Source organism: Bos grunniens, chromosome 4, assembly GCF_055505025.1.
Source record: "Bos grunniens cultivar Pamir isolate PY7600 chromosome 4, Bosgru_T2T1.0, whole genome shotgun sequence".
Lineage (NCBI taxonomy): Eukaryota > Metazoa > Chordata > Mammalia > Artiodactyla > Bovidae > Bos > Bos grunniens.
Window position 1 is genome coordinate 79,748,030 of NC_141168.1, and position 21,991 is coordinate 79,770,020.

The 21,991-nt window shown below is 39.2% G+C and overlaps 1 protein-coding gene across 1 annotated transcript in view; it reads left to right on the plus strand.

The window, feature by feature from the left end:
* The window catches only part of LOC147374431 (platelet glycoprotein 4), a 381,790-nt gene that overhangs the window by 190,787 nt on the left and 169,012 nt on the right, over nt 1-21,991 (plus strand). The window lies entirely within an intron of this gene.

A 21,991-nucleotide genomic window follows, 5' to 3' on the forward strand; every position in this document is an offset into this window, starting at 1 on the left:
TTACTGCTTGTGAGAAAGTTAATCCATCACCATTAATTGAGGGTCTGCTTGGTGGAGACACTGGAATGTGTTTGATTCAGGCAGGGCATTAACTCTTTGGGGCCATTAAGGAACAGCTGTTGTGCTGGAAGGACTTTTATTGATTTGGTACTGAGGGAATAAAAAGCAATATTCTTTGTAACAGTAGGTCATTTGGTTTTTCCTGCAAGGTAAGAATAGTAAATATACCTAAATATGTTTCATGCCTTTCAACTACCCCAACAGCCATCATGTCCTTCTCGATAATCTGCAAGTTTGGGGACAGAGATTTTGTTATACAATTTTTTCGCTTGTTTGTTTATATGAAGCATAAAGCACTTAGATAGTCAAGTGATGTTTTCCTTTTAAGCAGAGTTGGCTACCTGTGGCAGCAGGCAAATCTCTCAGTACACATTTTGGGATTTGTGGACGTGCCTAACAGGGAAATATTAGAATACAGTCAGTCCATCAGCATGTTAGTGCTGTTCTTGTGGGATCGTGGACAAACTCTGAACAGGTGTATTTTTGCATATTCATGGAACAAGGAAATAGGCTGCCAAATTCAATACATAGTCCTGCTGTGTTTACTTTTTCACATAGAATATTAGACTGTCAATACATAAGCATAGTCAAAACTTTCTGGATTTCATCTGCCCAAGCCATGTTATGATAGTATAAAGATGTGGAAAGGTAGGTATGCAAAGCATGTGATGTTGCTTTTAAAATGCAAAGGGCCTGCCCCAAAGGAACAAGATTTGCACCAGCTGGTTTATTTATACTCACTCATGAACACAGAGTCCATCCACACTAACAGCAATGCAAAAGAACACAAACATTAAAATCTTTTCCTTTTTGTTTTTACATTTTGTTTTATATTCAATTTTACAAAATTGAATATAGAGTACCTTGAATATAGAAGACTCTTATGTGTTCCATAGCAATTATGAATAGATAAGGTACTTCCTATAACAGCATTCAAGTAAATATACTCCCTATTTTTTTTGTTGGGGACATTCCATGGCTTTGAAAGGGTATGCAATTTACTAAGACTTCTAAGTGGGCTACTGATGAAAAGCTCTTCCGGGAAGTAATTGTATATTTTCTGCACTGTATACAATTACAAAATTCTACTTTGCTGCGTGACTCAGCAGCAACTTCAACTTTATGAGATTGTTATGTGATTTTTTCATTAGTCGCTAAAATAATCTTGACATTAAATTCAAGGTATATCTATATTTAGGGGAGGGAAGCTGGGGATAGCCAGAGAGAAGAGAAAGGCTTCTCATTCCTCTCCCTTGGGTGCCTGAAACTCAGCTTCACTAATGAGCTGTGGTTGTTAATATAGCTATTAATCCATGTTGCTTCACTTATCACTCACTATGCTTTTCTGGACCTAAGAAAATTATGGAAATAAAATAGTAAATTTTGTTAGAGTGAATACAGTATTTTATTAGCTTAGGTATCCTCCATTTTATTTGACATAGTGCTAACTATTAGAAATATTCAAAAATTATTTTTTGTTAGTGCATTGATAGAGACCTGGGACCTTTTTTGTGTGTGCTCTGTTGAGGTGACAACATGGTTGAATATTTCCAAGGTTCAGTGTCATGATGGATCTGTCTCAACATCCTTGAAATTTTAAAGTGACTCAAAAAATCAACAAAAAGACCAATTTTAGTCTGTGTATGTGTACTATGTCGTGTCAGCCATGTCCGACTCTGTGCAACACTATGGACTGCAGCCTGTCAGGCTCCTCTGTCCCTGGGATTCTCCAGGCAAGAACACTGGAGTGGGTCACCATGCCCTCCTCCAGGGGATCATCCCAACCCCAGGATGGAACCCATGTCTCTTACGTCTATCTGCATTGGCAGGCGGGTTCTTTACCACTAGTGCCACCTGTGAAGCCCAGTTTTAGTCTAAAATAGTGTTCATTTCTAGATTACAACTGTTAGCCCCATAAGTACATTTTTTTTTTTTGTTTAATCAGCCTTAAAAATAACACAGCATACTCCCTTTCTACAGAGCTTTGCTCTGTAGTGAGGGAAAATTGATAAAAGATGACAACAGGAAAAGGTAACTAAATTAGATGTTTTTGTTTAAGGAACTATGTGGCCATAAATTTTGTTTCTTCTTTAAAAGAAGAAACATAAAGCTGTCCAGTTCAGTTCAGTTCAGTCGCTCAGTCGTGTCTGACTCTTTGCGACCCCATGAACTGCAGCATGCCAGCACCAGGGTCTTTGCAAATGAGTCAGCTCTTAGCATCAGGTGGCCAAAGTATCCTATCATATTAGAGTTTTACATAGTGACCAACTAAAAAAGGTAGATTGCTGTACATATACATATACACACACACAGATATACATACATTGTGTGCACAACCCACACACAGAGAGAAAGAAAGAGACATTGTATTGGAGAATCGTGGTCTTTTCAAATAATCATTGCAAAATAACTTCTAAGGACATTGTTGCCTTTTAAAAAAAATCACAGTATCAACCTGATCAGGAATATCTTCTGTGGGAACAGGCTGTGCAATAAAGAAAACTGAGGAGGTGTAAAATACAGAGAATGAGTCCTCAGCTTTAAAAGTCATTGACAGACCACAAGCTTGAGTGATGTGGTGATTTTTCTTCTTGCTTTTTGGTCAAGTTCTCTGTTGAATCTTCAGACTGGCATATTAGATTTACATTGCTGTTTTAAATTTATGTTTAACATGTAGCTTGAGATATCCTGGGATTATTTCCCATTTGCTTTTAATATTGAGATTCCAACCTACATTTCTGGAGAGGTCTCTTTTGCCAGTATTACTGAGTCTTATATAGTTGGGTTTTTACAGGTGGTGCTAGAGGTAAAGAACTTTCCTGCCAATGCAGGGGACATAAAAGATAGGTGTTCAAACCCTGGGTTGGGACGATCCCCTGGAAGGGGAAATGGCAACCCATTCCAGTATTCTTGCCTGGAGAATCCCATGGACAGAGGAGCCTGGTGGGCTACAGTTCATGGGGTGATAAAGTGTCAGATACGACTGAAGCAGCTTAGCATGCAGCACATGTAGAGTCATCAAGCTGGATATCCCCTGACACTGTGACCCATGGCTGACTTCCATAAGTGGCTTCAGTGGCTCAGCCCCTTCTGGAAATTGTCAAAACAGCTGCCGTCTGTATTATTCTTTAATTTGTTTCCATATCTTATAGGAGGTGTTGACTTTAGGCTTTGGATCCCTGAGTGTTTTGAGTCTTAGCTCCCTTAGCAATGACCTTTATCTTTGTATATTCCCATGAAATTTGAGACAAACTATCCCTTCTTTACTAATGGTACTCAAATGTGTACTTCTGGGAGCCCTGTGCATGGTATTGCCTTTTGAGAGTTCATGTCTTTGGGGACTCCTTGAGAGCAGTCTTTCCATCTTGAGGGAGTAGGGCAAAAGTTGCTGTTTCAAGTTAGCACATTCAGATGGTGCAATAAGTTTACACTACCAGCATTAAGCAGCTCTTATGTCTTTGGAGGTAATGCAAACATTGAAGTTAATGTCTATCTTTATTTTTCTAATTTCTATCTTTTACTTTTCTATGGATTAGGATATAATTATATGTGATGATTATTGGAAACAAAAATATTACAAGCCTAAATGACAAAGGAGATAATTATTTCCTAAGGGGCCTCTTCCTGTCCCAATGTCTGTCTTTAAAAAAACAAATGTATCTATAGGATTATTAAAGTACAGATTTTGTTCAACTTTCACAAAATTTTATGCTAGTATCCCAACTTAGCTTTCACTCAGGCTTTTTTGCCTCACTAGGATTTTCTTGCTCTTCCATAGCTAACTTTTCCTCATAGTTCTCATCCTTTAAGAGTGAACCTCATCTGTACATTCTCCGTTATGATTCACATCTACTACCTCCTGTTAGATGCTTCATTACTTTTGAAATTCCTAAGAGGAATCTGCAGCCAATCAATTGGTCCATCCTCTTTAACTAGGTGGGGATATTTTGCAGTGACCATGCCCTCCAGTTCTTCTCTTCTGTTTGCAGGCTCTCAACAGAGTACATAGAAAAAAAACCTTGTTTATTGAAAACACTAGAGAATAGTGAGTGATCAGTAGATATACAGTGTTTGAAGGGTCCTGTTCCATCATGAACATGCATGATTCTCCTTTTCCCAAGTGATTGCAAATGTGAAATATTACCTCTAGAATTGCAGGAATTCATTTATTCAGCAATTGATATATTTAACAATTGTTACGTGTGTACCAGGCATGAGCGATTCAGCAGTAAATCAAATTAGATGCCTTTCTCACAGAGCTTAAATTCTACTGTCTGAGGGTGTAGAGGGATTCACACAGACAATAAACACACTAAATATTTTGAGTATACAGAATTATAGATGGTGACAAGTGTTAAAAAAAAAAAAAGGACTTTGCTGGTGGTATAGTGGATAGGGATCCACCTAGCAATACAGAGGACATGCATTCTATCGCTGGTTCCACGTGATGCAAAGCAACTGAGACTGTATGCCACAACTTGGAGCCTGTGCGCCACAACCCACAAGGAGCCACAACTACTGAGCCTGTGCTCCCTACAGCCCATGCTCCGCAATGAGAAAAGCTCCCTCAATGAGACTCCTGCACACTACAACTAAAAAGTAGCCCCTGCTCTCCACAACTAGAGAAAAGCCCAAGCAACTAGAATCTGCTTAGTGACTCTTCATTCTACATACTTGTCATGATGTTGCAGACTTCTCCTTCATGAGGATCTCTAAGTAATTAGAATCAGGCTCTGAGAAATAGCTCAGTTCTAGAAATAGGATAAGGGATCATGACATTATCCTTCTAATGATTATCCTTGACTCTTTGGGTTGTTTAAATTCAGCAGTACTCAGAAGGCCTGTTCATTTACTTTGGTTTTAAGGATGGTCTAATCTATTAATTATTTCCATAGGTCTATACATATCTGGCTCCCCCAGCTGCTACTCTGACCTTTACTCTCTTTATAATATTACAGCTGTGTTGACTTTCATAATTAAATGCTCGCACCTGGTCTCTTTATTTGGGGGTCTTATAATTTCCATTGCTTTGAGGAAGCCCAGGTCTACAATTGTATTTTCTGTCATCAACCCCTGCCTATAAAGAACTGTCTCAATAATGCTGAAATCGTTCCCTCCACTAGTGCATTCCTTACTATTTCAATACATGGAAATCTATTTGATCATTTCCTAAAGTCTGATTATTTTTTCCATATAGGTTGCAAAATTCTCTGAGCCTTTTGTTGCCTTCCTCTACCATTTGCCATGGGACAGAACTTTATCCAGGCTTCCAAGAGCCATCCTGTGAAACATATTAATACTGTCTCCTAGGGTATTGGCATCCTGTATCGTAGGAGAGGGCTTCTGTATGATACCTCTCCTTTATCCAGTTTTATGTTCCACTTTCCTTTGATCTAGCACCCTTAAAATCTAAATATATTTGTGTGTGTACACACACACACTTATAGCTCCTGCAAGTACATGTTGGTTAGCTTCTGGAGCTCTTTTGTTATGTGGGCTCTTTCTTCTGCTTACAGGTCCAGAACTTCCTTGGTCAGGTTATGTCATAAGTCGACTATAGTTACTGTGTTTCCTGAAGCAGTAGGTATAGATTCGCATTAGACTGAAAGCTATCTTACAAGACAAAGGATTCTGCATTGTCTTCATGCAAGAGGGGGTGCTACTTTTTAAAAAGGAAGAATGTAACACTTTTGCCAGCCCAGAGGACCCAAGTAGAGTCTAAGGATTCAAGATTTTTTGATGCATCAACCCAGGCATTACTATTTTAATTCTCTAGGTCCCATTTCTTTCCATGAAGACCTTGACTTTGGTGTAATAGTCTTGTCATGGTTGAATATTCAATCTTCTGTTGAACTCTTGTACCTTATAATTAAGTCCTCTGCCTGATCATCACTTTCTTCACCTTCATCTATATAGGCTATCCTTTGAATTTTGTGCTTTGCATTAAATTTGTAATTAATCACCCTTGGCCTTCCATTGTCTTTTCTTCAGTGAATTGATAACTCCCAGCAACAGCCATATTGCTGTAGTCCTTATAATTTTTCCTTGCTAAATTTAACTCTTCTGAATACTGAGATTTTTCTTACATGTATATTATATTTCACTGATATCCAATTTCAGATTACTACCAGTGAAAATTTTAAAAACGTACCTGCTTTTGCAAGCCGAATGCAATGGGTCATAAAACTAACAGCAATAATTGGGCCCTATTTGCTTAGCTGGCTGAAGGTTGAAGGTTGGGGATTGGTAATCTAGTCCCAATATCCCATTTAGAGTCTGCTTCTTGGGACCACTCTTGATATCAACTCTCTCAGATTGTTTCCCTGGAAACAGAATCTGAGGCAGATCTGCTTAAAAAGGAGCGAGGAACACCTTTGGCAGATAAATCTAGATGGAAGGAGGGAGGCAGAACTTGGCCATAGGCAAGGGTGAACCACAATGCTGTTGTAATAGGGGTCACAGATGATCCTTTGGAGGTCTGTAACTGGACTGATTCTTCAAAGTTGTCTTGAGAAGGGAGATTAACCTTTATACTCCCAAGTTGCCCAGTCATTGCATGAGGGCTGCCTTCAGGGGGGAGTTACAACCTTGGACAAGGCAGGTCCTTTTGGTCCAGGACCCTGCCCTGCAGAGGCACTCATCTGCCAACACAGCCAAGAGCTGAAAGAATGAGTGAATCAGGCATGAAAGGAGATCTTAATGGTACAGCAGAATGTTCACTTCAGTAACATTTGGGCAAAGACATCAAAGAAATGAGGAAAGAAAAACACAGACATCTAGAGAAAGATAAATCTGAGCAAAGGGAATAGTAATTGTGAAGGTTTTGAGGCAGGCACTTGCCTAGTGTGATTGAAGAATCACAGGGAACCAGCGTGGCTGGAGTCGAGTGAGTGCAGGGAAAGGAGTAGTAGAGGGCAGAATGGGTGAGCATGGGGGTGCTCCTTCAGCTGAATGAGGAACTCCTGAATCAGCTCCGGACTCAGCCCTGTGAGAGACTGGACAACAATACAGGGATTTAAGCAGTGAAATAAATTGATGGAACCAACATGTTAACTGAGAATTCTGGATAACATTTTCAAGAAATGAGGAAAATTTTGCAATAATCCAGGTGAAAGGCAACATGATTTAGGCTGGATTGTTGCTATGGTAACACATGGACAGATTTTTGGATACATCTTACGGTTAGAACTGGCAGGGATTGAGATGCAGTACTTAAGAGAAAGAAAGAAATTGAGTAGTTGTAGGAACGGAGTTTCTACATGCTGAGATGAGAAATACTGTGGAGTAAGGAGAGTTAGGGGAGAAAGATCAGGAGCTCAATTGAATATCATATACTTGAAAAATTATTAGCCAAATCAAGTGTTCAAGCAGGCTATCAATATGAGTTTCAATGTCAGAATTCTGGCTAGAATGTTGTTTCTGTCTTTTATTTAAATTGATGTATAGTTAATATATCGGAGAAGGCAGTGGCACCCCACTCCAGTACTCTTGCCTGGAAAATCCCATGGACGGAGGAGCCCAGTAGGCTGCAGTCCATGGGGTCGCTCAGAGTCTGACACGACTGAGCAACTTCACTTTCACTTTTCACGTTCATGCATTGGAGAAGGAAATGGCAATCCACTCTGGTGTTCTTGCCTGGAGAATCCCAGGGACAGCAGAGCCTGGTGGGCTGCTGTCTATGGGGTCACACAGAGTCGGACACGACTGAAGTGACTTAGCAGCAGCATAGTTAATACATAATGTATTAGTTTCAAGTGTATAGCAATGTGATTCAGTTATACATACATAGATACTCTTGTTCAGATTCTTTCCCATTATAGGCTATTAGAAGATACTGGGCTTCGTTTCCTGTGGTATACAATAGGTCTTTTCTGTTTTCTTATTTTACATACAGCAGTGTGTTTATGTTAGTCCCAAACTCCTAATTTATCTCCTTCCCTGACCCTCCACTGCTATCCCCTTTGTTAACCATAAGTTTGTTTTCTATCTGTGAATGTTTTTCTGTTTTGTAAATAAGTTCATTTGTATCTTTTTTTTTTTTTCCAGATTCCACATGTAACACAGGCTAGAATATAATTTGAGAGTCATCAGCAGATAATGACATTTAAAGTTATAAAAGTAGATGAAATAATGAGGGGGATATGGAAAGAGAGAAAAGAGGTTCAGGGACTGTCTAAGCTCATTTAAAGAAATCTGAGAAGTTGCTGCTAACATGGAAAGAGGAGAATCTGGAGAATACACTGTCTTCCTAGAAGCCAAGAAAAGAAAGGGTCTTAAGAGAATGGAATGATTTACTTTGTCACATGCTACTGACTGGTCAAGTAAAAAAAAATGTACTGAGAATTAATCACTGAATCCAGTCAGACCTACAGCTAACACTTCCATGGCCAGAGTATCATTCAAAGCATACATGCTACACATCTAAATATTTATGTTATAAATCAAGCTTACAAACTTACAAGAAAAATTCTTCCCTCTTACATTAAAAAAAAAAGTAACTTTGTAGTGATACAAAAAGATGTGTCCAAATTTAGCACAATTTGCTTTCTTTTAAATATGGAAATGTGGGAGTGTAAGAATCCTAGCCCCCTACTCTTCCCACTATCCACTCAGTGCTCTGCTGTGTGAGAACTCTTGCAACATCTGACAAACAGCTGACTTTTGGCAATCTCTCTGACCTAGGGATAAGTAAATTCAGTGGTGTGATCTACTCTTGAGTCATCAGACTCACAGAAGAGGCCCGTGAAGATCCTGAAGTGGGTTTAAGTGATACTAAAAGGAAGTTACACAGTGCTGGTTCCCTGGAGTATGGGCTGGATGAAGAGCATAGACGCCAAGTGGGCATTTCCCCTTGGCCTCCTCAACTCCTTGCTCCACTGGGGAGAAGCTCAGAATATGAAGGGCCAGAGCAAGAATTTCCAAGTCATGGGGTCCAGGGAAGAGTCCCCTGTTGGCTGAATCTGGAGGTGGTACAAGATTTAGAAATATTGATCTTGATAATATTGATTTCAAAGCAGTGTTAAGAGTGGCGGGGGTGGGGGGAATGTGTGGTTGGGAAGAGAAATTAGAAACTGTGCTGGACATTACTTTCCTTTTTTTCCCCCTAAAAGCAACTTTTATTTGGCATGAAGGTAAAAGTAAGTCACTTAGTCGTGTCCAATTCTTTATGACCCCATGGACTGTAACCCATCAGGCTCCTCCAACCATGGGATTTTCCAGGCAAGAATATTGGAGTGGGTTGCCATTTCCTTCTCCATTTATTTGGTATAATATCATACAATTAATAGCTTGTATTGATGTAGTTCAACTATAAATAAAAGACTTTGAAATAATATTCTACTGACTTTTTGAAAATCTTTTCACCAGAAGCTCAGTTTCTGCTCTGATGTCCTCCTGCTGCTCAAAAATATATACTAAACTATATTGTTTAATATATATTTAACAGTGAGTGAAAGGATTGCCTTCAACATTTTGTTTAGTATAAATAAGCAGTGTTTTTAGGAAATCTTTTAATGCCATATAATCTGTTTGGTGTCTTTTTATAAAGGAGAGGAGAGGACTAGCATCGTAATTGGTAGGGGAAGCTGATCAAAAGAGAATGCTTTTGTATGTACTGATGAGAAGGCTACAGTGGAGAACAATGGTAAAATTTGATAGTGCATAATAGAAAAGGGACAGTACTGTTGAAATGATATCCTTGAGTAGGTAGAGAGAAATGGGATGTAGTGCATAAGTGGATGGTTGCTTTCTATTAAACAGACAGTTCATTCACAGGAACGAGAGAGAAGGAAAAGCAAGTAAATATAGAAGCAGATTGAGGTTAGGTGTGATGGTGATAGAGTTTAAATGTATCTTCTGGTTGTTTCTATTTCTCAGAGAAATAGCAATCAAGAGTGGAACATGTGTTGGAGATATGAGAAAAAAAGAATAAAATAGAAGTGACCTACTTAACAGCTCTTATCTAAATAACCCCTTATATCAGTCATGCAATGCCACCCTCCACCTCTATTAAAGAGGTCTCAGTAGCCATTCATGTGCTCCAGATTACCAGAAAGCTTTTAGGAGTTGTCCTTAAATTCTTTGCAAATTTGGAAATTGCTAACCACTCATTCCTCCGAAGCCTCTCTCACTGTGGCTTTCACACTGTGACTATTATCCTTTTCTGACTTCACACCTTGTCTTCACTAAATTCTTTCTCTGTTACTCTTTTTTTAAGCCAGATTGTTTTATGTTTCTGTCTTTTAAATTCCCTGCTTCTATTCCAGGCAATCTAGTTTTCTTTTTAGGGTTCAGTGATCAGGAGATGAACCCTGTAAACCCAAATGTTTACATCCGCCTGAACCACCCCATCCTCTTCAATTTGTGGCGAGTCTTGTTGCTCAGTAGCTAAGTTGTGTCAAACTCTTTGCAACCCTGTGGACTGTAGCCCTACCAGGCTCCTCTGTAGTGGGATTTCCCAGGCAAGAGTACTGAAGTGGGTTGCCATTTCCTTCTCCAGGGGATTACCCAGGGATCGAACCTGCATCTCCTACACTGGCAGATGGATTCTTTACCACTGAGCCACCCGGGAAGCCTGTGGCAAGTCCCACAGCACTTCAAAGTGACAGTGTTTGAAACTGAACTCAAGATAGCTCCTCATGAACCCTCAACTATCTTTGAGCAACAGCATAATTGTATTTATCCCTCACTTGAAATCTGAGCCTTTTCTGATTCTTCCTTTCTCCCTGTATTTATATATTTAATAGCATGCAAAAGTGTTTTCAAATCCTTTCCTCTCTTTAGGCTTCCTTTGCCAACTCCCTTATCCAAGCACATAATTTCCTCTCTCTTCCTGATTATTAGGGCAATCTCTTAAAGAAGCTCACTTCCTCTTTTCTTTAATTGCACATTTATTCAATCTGGCATCATGGGGCTGAAGATTTATCTTCCCAAGGAGCAAATGGCAACTCGTAAGATCCATTGTTTAAGACAAACTTTTAAGCCTACATTAGTTGATCTCAATTTCTAAATTTTATATTTTTCCTAAATTTTACATTTCTCTCCTATATTTATTCTAAATCGCAATCAAAATGATTTACTATTTCCCACACATTTTGTGAGATTTCATGTCTTTCATCTCTAACCTTGGGCTATTCTTGTTGCCACAGTGTCCTTTTCAACTTAGAAAACTTGTTAATGCCCAATTCAAATGTCACTATATTGAGTACTTTCAACTCCATCCTAACTTGAAAGTAATATTCTCTGAAAAATAGAAAATTTTACTCTGGCCACATTTAAAATACTAATTGAATTTATTGCAATTAATTTAAATTATATATCCAGCTTACTACACATGCTAACTGACACTCTATAGGCTTTGGAGACAAAGCTGGAAGAATACTGTGTGTTTTCGGTATTTTAGTCAGAACCCTTCCGTAGTGAATGGAAATGCTCTGAATCTGCACAGCCCTATTCAGCCTCTCCTAGCTGCATATGGCCAGTGAGCACTTAAAATATGGCTAGTCTTAATACAACCGAGGAACTACACTTTAAATTTTAATCACTTTTATTTAAATTACCACAAGTGGCTTTTTGACATTACACATTTGGTCTACTTATGAAGACTAAAATTTCCTGGGTCACCTCCTTCTTCAGAATCCGTTCATCTCAACCCACACAAACCCTTGCGTAAATGCTGCTTCCAGATTCAGTCCTCACCGAGCCATGGTAGAACTTCACTGTGTGTATCAACTTTGGCCCCCTTTCTGTGACTCACGCAACATGAATCTTAATCTGGCTATTTCCTCCTTCCCCCGTACCACCCAAAGCACGTAAAAGCTGAAAACAGTCACAGAGCCATTACTTTCCCAACATTAACCCCTGTTCCTTTATTGTCACTCTTGTTTGTCGCCGTTTCTGGTTTCTACATACAAATGGGTTAGAGGGACATGACTGACTGCTTGAGGGGAACAGGAAGAGAAATGAATTCATTTCAGTGACGGTGCATTCTTCTCACTTTTCATTGTGCTAGCTAAAGAACCGTTTCGCATCTTCCCTGAATTATCCTTTCCCTGCCAAGTTGTTAAATGATTTCTCTGCCTATTCAACCCTACTTAAATTTCTAGCAAAGTTCTGAACTGGAAAATGATACTCTTGAAGAATGTAAAATATAGTTAGGGCAATACTACAAGTATACAAAAAAAGCACTATGGGACACAAGGTTTATGGTTAATTTCAAAAGAATTGCGTGTGTGCACACACACCCACACACAGGATTTAAGGAGCTCAGAGGAGAGAACTATGGCTTTTACATGCTTTTATATATAAGAAATGTGATATGAAAAAGTTATGATTTTAGTTGTCCATTCAGTTATAGATAAGATTTTAAATAAAAGACATCAGAACACAGTGTAGAAAAATGAAAGTACATGTAATTTGTAGACAGTCATGCCATTCTCTTGGTAGTTGTGTCATCTTGTACAAACTTCTTAATATTAAAGGACTAAGAGATTTACAACTTTCTTTTTTCAGTTTTAATATTTTTAATTGAAGTATAGTTGATTTACAATGTTGTATTAATTTCTTCTGTAAAAGATTCAGTTATACATATATATACATTCTTTAATATTCTTTCTATTATGATTTATCATAGGATATTGAATACAGTGGGGCCTCGTTAATTCATTTCCTATATAAAAGCTTAAATCTGCTACCCCCAACCTCCTACTCACATCCCTCTTCTGACTCCCTCCTCCTTGGAAACCACCAGTCTGTTCTCTGTGTTCGTGAGACTGTTTCATAGGTAGGTTTATTTGTGCCATATTTTAGATTCCACATGGTATTTGTCTTTCTCTTTCTGACATAACTTAGTATGATCATCTGTAGTTGCATTCACATTGCTGTAAGTGGCATTATTTCATTCTTTTTTATGACTGAGTAGTATTCAATTGGACTCCCCTGGTAGCTCAGCTGGTAAAGAAGCCACCTGCAATGTAGGATACCCTGGTTCAATTCCTGGGTCAGGAAGATACCCTGGAGAAGAGATATGCTATCCACTCCAGTATTCTTGGGCTTCCCTAGTGGCTCAGACAGTAAAGAATCTGCCTGCAATGTGGGAGACCTGGGTTCTATCCCTGGGTTGAGAAGATCTCCTGGAGGAGGGCATGGCAACCCACTCCAGTATTATTGCCTGGTGAATTCCATGGACAGAGGGGCCTGGCAGGTCACAGTCCATGGGATCACAAAGAGTCAGACATGACTGAGCAACTTGCACTAGTATTCCATTGTACGTATGTACCACTTGTTTATCCATTCATCTGTTGATGGACATTTAAGTCGTTTTCAGGTTTGGGCTATTGTGAATGGTGCTGCTGTGAACATAGGGTTGCAGGTGCATTCATCTTTTGAATTGTAGTTTTGTCTGGAGATATGCCCTGGAGTGGGATTGCTGGATCATATGGTAATTCGTCTTTTAGTTTTATGAGGAACCTCCCACAGTTTTATGAGGAACACTGTCGCCCACAATGGCTGCATCAACTTACCTTTCCACCAACAGTTGTAGGAGGGTTCCCCTTTCTCCACACCCTCTCTAGCATTTGCTACTTGCAGATTCTTTGATGATGGCCATTCTGACTGGTGTGAGGTGGTACCTCATGGAGATTTTTAGTTGCCTTTCTCTAATTATTAGCAATGTTGAGCATTTTTCATATGCCTATTGGCCATCTATATTTCTTCTTTGGAGTTTTTTTTTTTTTATCTTTGGCCTATTTTTCATTTGGGTTGTTTCTCTTTTTTTTGTTTGTTTGTTCTCAATTTGTTTTTGTTTTTTTAAGTTTAGAAATACTACCTGTAAAACTCCTAGCATCGTTCCTGGAGGATCAGAGAAATTCAATACAAACTAGCTTTATGGCTTTTCCAGATGAAGGAAACTGCATATCCTGAGAGCCAAAAGCAGGAATCTCTGTAGACACAGAAAAGTTTAAGATACAGTGTGGTGAGTTAACACCAACAGATCAGTTTGGCTCAAGGATTGTGTGTATTTAGGAACAATGGGAGATATATTTAGAAAAATAGATTGAAACAAGATTGTGAAGGGCGTTGTATTTCAAGGTAGACAGCTTACTATATAGATAGGAGGGGGCCAACAAATATTTTTGAGTAAGGGAGTAGCCAAGTAGAGGTGACGTCTTAAGAATAGAAACCCAGTAGGATGATGTCAGCTGGCTTGGAAGAAAAGGAAATAGAAATAAATTATCAAATCAGTCTATTATAGTACTTAAAATATTAGAAAATAAGGATGAGAATTAGGGTATTAAATGTAGAAAAGTAATTTTTAAAATAATGTACAAACACAAGAACTAGGACCTAGAAAAAAGTAATAGGTGCTTGATGAAAAGAGGAACAAAAAATGAAAATTTGATGCAGTGAAACGAACACCTTTTTTGGAGTCAGAGTCAGGCTCAAAATCCTGCCTTCACTCTTTTTGTGAATTTAATCATATACCCAATCTTCCTGAGCCTCAGTTAGTCCATCTGTAAAATAAGAATAATGATACCAGTGATTTTGCTGTGCAGTTTTAGTGTGATGGGAGACTAAAGCATTTTAAATTATGAATTGAGATTATGATAGAATGTATAAACAGGATTTGACATAGAAAATAAGAACAACATATTTACAAAAAAGGACAACATATTTTCAGTAGAAAATAAGAAGACTAATATTTTATTTGTCTAATTTGCTCCAAAATCAGGTTTCCTTTAGAGAACATATAATAGGCATTTGAAAATTCATGATTAGTACTCAAGAAAGAGACTTTATTTTGAAAATGGAGGATATTTTAGAAATATGGAAAAGAAATCTAGGCCTGATATGACACCATCTTGTGAGGTTTTTGAACATACAGTTGTCCATTCCTGAGTTCAGATCATGATGAAATCTTATTTAGACTGTAGTAATAGGCTTCTCCAGTGGCTCACTGGTAAAGAATCTGCCTGCCAATGCAGGAGACATGGGTTCAGTCCCTGGGTCACGAAGATCCTCTGAGGAAGGAAATGGCTGCTGCTGCTGCTGCTGCTGCTGCTGCTGCTGCTGCTGCTGCTGCTAAGTCGCTTCAGTTGTGTCCGACTCTGTGCGACCCGATAGATGGCAGCCCACCAGGCTCCCCCGTTCCTGGGATTCTCCAGGCAAGAACACTGGAGTGGGTTGCCATTTCCTTCTCCAATGCATGAAAGTGAAAAGTGAAAGTGAAGTCGCTCAGTCATGTCTGACTCTTAGCGACCCCATGGACCACAGCCTACCAGGCGCTCTGTCCATGGGATTTTCTAGGCAAGAGTACTGGAGTAGGGTGGCATTACCTTCTCTGAGGAAATGGCTACCCACTTTTATATTTTTGCTTGGGAAATCCCATGGACAGAGGAGCCTGGTGGGCTAAAAGTCCATGGGGTCATAAAATTCTTGGACATGACTTACTGATTGAGCATGAGCATGAAAAGTTTTCCTAGTCTGTGCTCTTGCCTCTCCTAGTTTCCACAATATGGTTAAATATATTCTCCTAAACCCACTTTGAAAATCTCCCCTGATTTGGGGGACTTGACGTTTTTACTCTCTGCTGTGCGGGTCCATTGTAACCAGTTAGTCTCAGCTCTTACCACCTTGCCATAAGTGCTTTGTTGTTCAAGGTAAAGTCTCCCAGGACTTTTCAGCCTTCCTCACAACAAACTCTTTGCTCTATCTCTCTGTGCACTAAAGATTTTTCTATGCGAAATGTTATCATGAATCCCATACATGTCCAGGATATCAAAGTTGTACTCATTTTAAAACACAAAATATGGTCTGTGTAAATTAGAAAATTTCTTAAAGGTGCGTGTAGATCTAGTTGTTAGGGTATTGGACTTATATTGCTATGTGCTGACTCAAACAGTTTGGGTCAGGTGAAAATAAGTGAGAATCATGCTGTCCTTCCTTTTTCTTAGCTTTAAAAATAATGCAGATCCAAACATTTCCCATTAAGGGCAGCAATGGATAATTGACAGAGTATGCTGCTGCTGCTAAGTCGCTTCAGTCGTGTCCGACTCTGTGCGACCCCATAGACGGCAGCCCACCAGGCTCCTCTGTCCATGGGATTCTCCAGGCAAGAACACTGGAGTAGGTTGCCATTTCCTCCTCCAATGAATGAAAGTGAAAAGTCAAAGTGAAGTCACTCAGTCGTGTCCGACTCTTAGCAACCCCATGGACTGCAGCCTACCAGGCTCCTCTGTCCATGGGATTTTCCAGGCAAGAGTACTGGAGTGGGGTGACATTGCTTTCTCCATGACAGAGTATAGAAAAGGCTTTTTAAACTCACCATAGTATTAACCTAGAATGGGCAGCTGACATTACTGAATAATCATTAACTTATTTTTATTTGATCTGAGGCCAGTCCTTTTAAAGAGAGTTGCCTTAGTTTGAAGTGAGTGAAAACATTATTTGCACCATCCTACCTCCCCTCAGAGTTTTCTCTTCTTCTGTCTTTTGGTACATTCTTCCTTTAAAGCTCAGAGGCTGCCCAGCACTTCCCATTTTTCGAATGTCACATTTCCTTCAAAACCACCCAGTAAAGAAAATATCGTAATTCAGGCCTATTCTATCCTCTGAAGAGCAAGTTGTGAAAGCTATCTTAGTAAGCAGTGCAGGGAAACAGAGAGTTGAGCAACTCAATGAGCTTAAATCTTCTTATCTAAAAATGAAGACATTAAAATCTGTTGTCACAAGTGAATGAACTAAGAACACATGAGAGAATATTACAACAGTGCCTTGCATATGACAGTTAAAAAATTATATTTTTCTAGGTCCTGAGCCAAAAAGTGGTGTTGGGATAGCATTCACCTAAGTAACCAGTAATGATAATATCTCTAGCATAATTTTTTATCCTGTGGGCAGCCTAATGGTCATGTTTGCTAGGGCTGTAACAGATACTCCTGTGGATTCTCTGTGGGTGCCGCCTACACCCTCCTTCAGACTGATTCCCACTTACTAGAACATTGCTGCCTGATAACTGAGTGCTCTCAGTTCTCCAAAAATTTCCCTCAGCTGAAAATACCTACCTCAGGTAAGAAAGGCAATGCCAAACAATGTTCAAGATACCGCACAATTGCATTCATTTTACACACTAGCAAAGTAATGCTTGAAATTCTCCAAGCTAGGCTTTAACAGTATACGAACCGAGAACTTTCAGATGTTCAAACTGGATTTAGAAAAGGCAGAGGAATCAGAGATCAAATTGCCAACATCCACTGGATCATAGAAAAAGCAAGAGGATTCCAGAAAAACATCTACTTCTGCTATATTGACTACACAAAAGCCTTTGACTGTGTGGCTCACAACAAACTGTGGAGAGTCTTCAAGAGATGGGAGTACCACACCACATTACCTGCCTCCTGCGAAACCTATATTCAGGTCAAGAAGCAACAGTTAGAACCGGAATGGAACAACAGACTGGTTCCAAATTGGGAAAGGAGTACATCAAGGCAGTGTATTGTCACCCTGGTTATTTAACTTATATGCAGAGTACATCATGAGAAACACTGGGCTGGATGAAGCACGCGCTGGAATCAGGATTGCAGGGAGAAATATTGATAATCTCAGATATGCAGGTGACACCACCCTGATGGCAGAAAGCGAAAAGGAACTAAAGAGTCTCTTGGTGAAAGTGAAAGAGGCGAGTGAAAAAGCTGGCTTAAAACTTACCATTCAAAAAACTAAGATCATGGCATCTGGTCTCATCACTTCATGACAAATAGATGGGGAAACAATGCAAACAGTGACAGACTTTATTTTCTTGGGCTCTAAAAATCACTGCAGATGGTGACTGCAGTCATGAAATTAAAAAACACTTGCTCCTTGGATGTAAAGTTATGACAAACCTCGACAGTGTATTAAAAAGCAGAGGCATCACTTTGCTGACAAAGGTTCATATAGTCAAAGCTATGGCTTTTCCAGTAGTCATCGTATATGGATATGAGAGTAGGACCATAAAGAAGGCTGAGTGCTGAAGAATTGATGTTTTTGAACTGCAGTATTGGAGAAGACTCTTGAGAGCCTCTTGGACTGCTAGGACATCAAACCAGTTAATCCTAAAGGAAATCAGTCCTGAATATTCATTGGAAAGATTGATGCTGAAAAAGCTGAAGCTCCAATATTTTGGCCACCTGATTCAAAGAGCTGACTCATTGGAAAAGACCCTGATGGGTAAGAGGAGAAGAGGACAACAGAGCATGAAATGGTTGGATGGCATCACCGACTCAATGGACATGAGTTTGACCAAGCTCCTAGAGATGGTGATGGACAGGGAAGCCCGGTGTGCTTCAGTCCATGAGGTCACAAAGAGTTGGACACAACTGAGCGACTGAATAACAACAACAGGTAAGTCCACATGCTCCAAGACAACTGATCTGAATTCAATGACTGGTGCCTCAAATCAGCACAAATCCAAAGGACCTTGTTCTTTCCCGGGATCCCTTTAGGGTTATCTGAGGCCTTATTATTAATTTACTGCAGTCCAACTTCTCTCTCTGCCTAATTCTGCTATTTTCACTTCCCTCACCAGTGTTGATCTTGGGAGCACTCCCTAATGAGCTTTTTTTACAATAGTCTGTTTCAGAGTTAGCTCCCAGGGAAACACACCAAATAATATTTTCCAAGATAAAACAGGCTATCACCACCACCCCACCTTCCAGCAGGTCTGTGATTCATACTGTAGTTTGTGTGCAGAATAGCACCATTTCAGTTTCATCAAGGAAGGCATTGTTATCACTCATTTCACTTTATTCCTACATCCAAGGAAACACAGACACTTCATTTTTTAAACATATACTTTATTTTTAGAGAAGTTTCAGGGTTTGCAGCAAAATTGAACAGAAGGTACAGATGTTTTCCTTATCCCCTCCTCCCCACACCCATTATCATCAGCATGCCCCACCAGAGTGGAGGATTTGTTATAGTTTGGTGAACCTAGATTGACACACCACTGTTACCCAAAGTCCATTTTTCACATTAGGGTCCATTGTTGGTGTTGGACAATTGTATAAGGACGTGTATCCCATCATGCTTTGATGATATTAGAGTAGTTTCACTGCCCTGAAAATCCTGTGTTCCACCTATACATCCCTTCCTCCCCACTAACCCTTGGCAACCACTGAGCTTTTTACTATTTCCACAGTTTTGCTTTTTCCAGAATATTGTATAGTTGAAATCATATAGTATGTAGCCTTTGTAGACTGGCTTGTTTTACTTAGCAATATATATTTAAGCTTCTTCCATGTCTTTTATGGCCTAATAGTGCATTGCTTTTTAGCACTGAAAAATATCTCATTGTCTTATACCACAGTTTCCTTTTCTGTCACTCACTGAAGGACATCTTGGTTGCTTTCAAATTGTGGCAATTATAAATAAAGCTGCAATAAACATTTATGCCTGGTTTTTATGTGGACATATATTGTGAACTCCTTTGAATAAATACCAAGGAACATGACTGCTGGTTTATATGGTATGAGTATGTTTAGTTTTTTAGAAATCAGCAAAATGTCTTCCAAAATGGCTGTACCATTTTTCATTCCCACCACCAATGGATGAGAGTTGCTGTTGCTCCATATCCTTGCTAGCATCTGGTTTTGTCAGTTCCAGATTTTGTGATTGTTCTCATATGTGTGTAATGGAATCTCATTGTTTTAATTTGCCTTTGCCAGATGACATGTTATGTAGAGCATCTTTTCATATACTTGTTTACCATCTGTAGAGAAAGAAAGTGAAAGTTGCTCAGTTGTGTCCAACTCTTTGTGATCCCATGAACTATACAGTCCCTGAAATTCTCCAGGTCAGAATACTGGAGCAGGTAGCCTTACCCTTCTCCAGGGGATCTTCCCAACCCAGGGATTGAACCCAGGTCTCCTGCACTGAGGGCAGATTCTTTACCAGCTGAGCCACAAGGGAAGCCATCTGTATATCCTTTCATAAACTAGAATATAGTTGATTTACAGTGTTGTGTTACTTTCTTCTGTATAGCACAGTAAATCAATTACATGTATATAAGTATATCCACTCTTCTTTAGATTTTTTTCCCATATAGGTCAATACATAGTATTGAATAGAGATACCTGTGTTATATAGTAGCTACTTATTAGTTACCTGTTTTATATATGGTAGTGTATATATGTCATTCAAAAAACTAAGATCATGGCATCTGGTCCCATCACTTCATGGGAAATAGATGGGGAAACAGTGGAAACAGTGTCAGACTTTATTTTTTGGGGCTCCAAAATCACTGCAGATGGTGACTGCAGCCATGAAATTAAAAGACGCTTACTCCTTGGAAGAAAAGTTATGACCAACCTAGATAGCATATTTAAAAGCAGAGACATTACTTTGTCAACAAAGGTTCGTCTAGTCAAGGCTATGGTTTTTCCTGTGGTCATGTATGGATGTGAGAGTTGGACTGTGAAGAAGGCTGAGTGCCGAAGAATTGATACTTTTGAACTGTGGTGTTGGAGAAGACTCTTGAGAGTCCCTTGGACTGCAAGGAGATCCAACCAGTCCATTCTGAAGGAGATCAGCCCTGGGATTTCTTTGGAAGGACTGATGCTAAAGCTGAAACTCCACTACTTTGGCTGCCTCATGAGAAGAGTTGACTCATTGGAAAAGACTCTGATGCTGGGAGGGATTGGGGGCAGGAGAAGGGGACGACAGAGGATGAGATGGCTGGATGGCATCACTGACTCGATGGACGTGAGTCTGAGTGAACTCCGGGAGTTGGTGATGGACAGGGAGGCCTGGTGTGCTGTGATTCATGGGGTCGCAAAGAACTGGACACGACTGAGCGACTGAACTGAACTGATATGTCAATATCAGTCTCCAGTTTATCCCTTCTCCCTGCCCCAGTAATCATAGGATTGAGTTCTGTATCTATAACTCTATTTCTGTTTTGTAAATAAGTTCATTGGTGCCACTTTAAAAAATTCCACTTATAAGCAATGTCTTACAGTATTTGTCCTTCTCTATCTGACTTACCTCACTCATTATTACAATCTCTAGGTCCATCCATTTTGCTGTAAATGGCACTATTTTGTTCTTTTTTGTGTATTAGTAATATTCCATTGTATATGTATGCATTTCTTTATCCATTCCTCTGTTGATAGGCGTTTAGGTTGCTTCCATGTCTTGGAATTATAAACAGTGCTCCAAGGAACATTAGGATGCATGTATCATTTTGAATTAGGTCTAGATTCTCAGTTTTATCTAAGTTATCACATTCGTGGTCACAGAGCTATTCCTTCTAATATCAATGGGGGAACTGTAATGATGTTCTTTTTTTATTTCTAACGTTAGTAATTTGTGTATACTTTTTTCTTAGTTAGCCTATCTAGAGGCCTATTGATTTTACTGATGTTTTTAAAGAAAGAACCAGCTTACAGTTCTTTTGATTTTTCTCTATTTGATTTCTTATTTTCAATAGCATTGATTTATGCTATGATTTTTATAATTTATTTCCTACTGCTTATTTGTATTTATTTTTCTCTTCTTTTTCTGGTTTCCCAGGGTGGAAGTTTAGATGACTGATTTTATATCTTTTTTCTAACACATGCATTCAATGCTACAAATTGTCCTCTGAGCACTACTTCCACTGCATTCCACACATTTTGATAAGCTGTGTCTTCATGTTTATTTAGTTAAAATATTTTTTAAAATTTCTCTTGAGTTTTCCTCTATTACCCATGTGTTACTTACAAGTATGCTATTTAATATACAAGTATTTGGCCTAATTTCCACTATCATTTTGTTATTGATTTCTATTTTAATTCCATTGGGGTCTGAGAGAAGATACTGTGTGATTTCTACTCTTTTATATTCATGAAGGGATGTTTTATGGCACAGAATGTGGCCTATTTTGGCAAATATTCCATGTCGACATGAGAAGATTGTG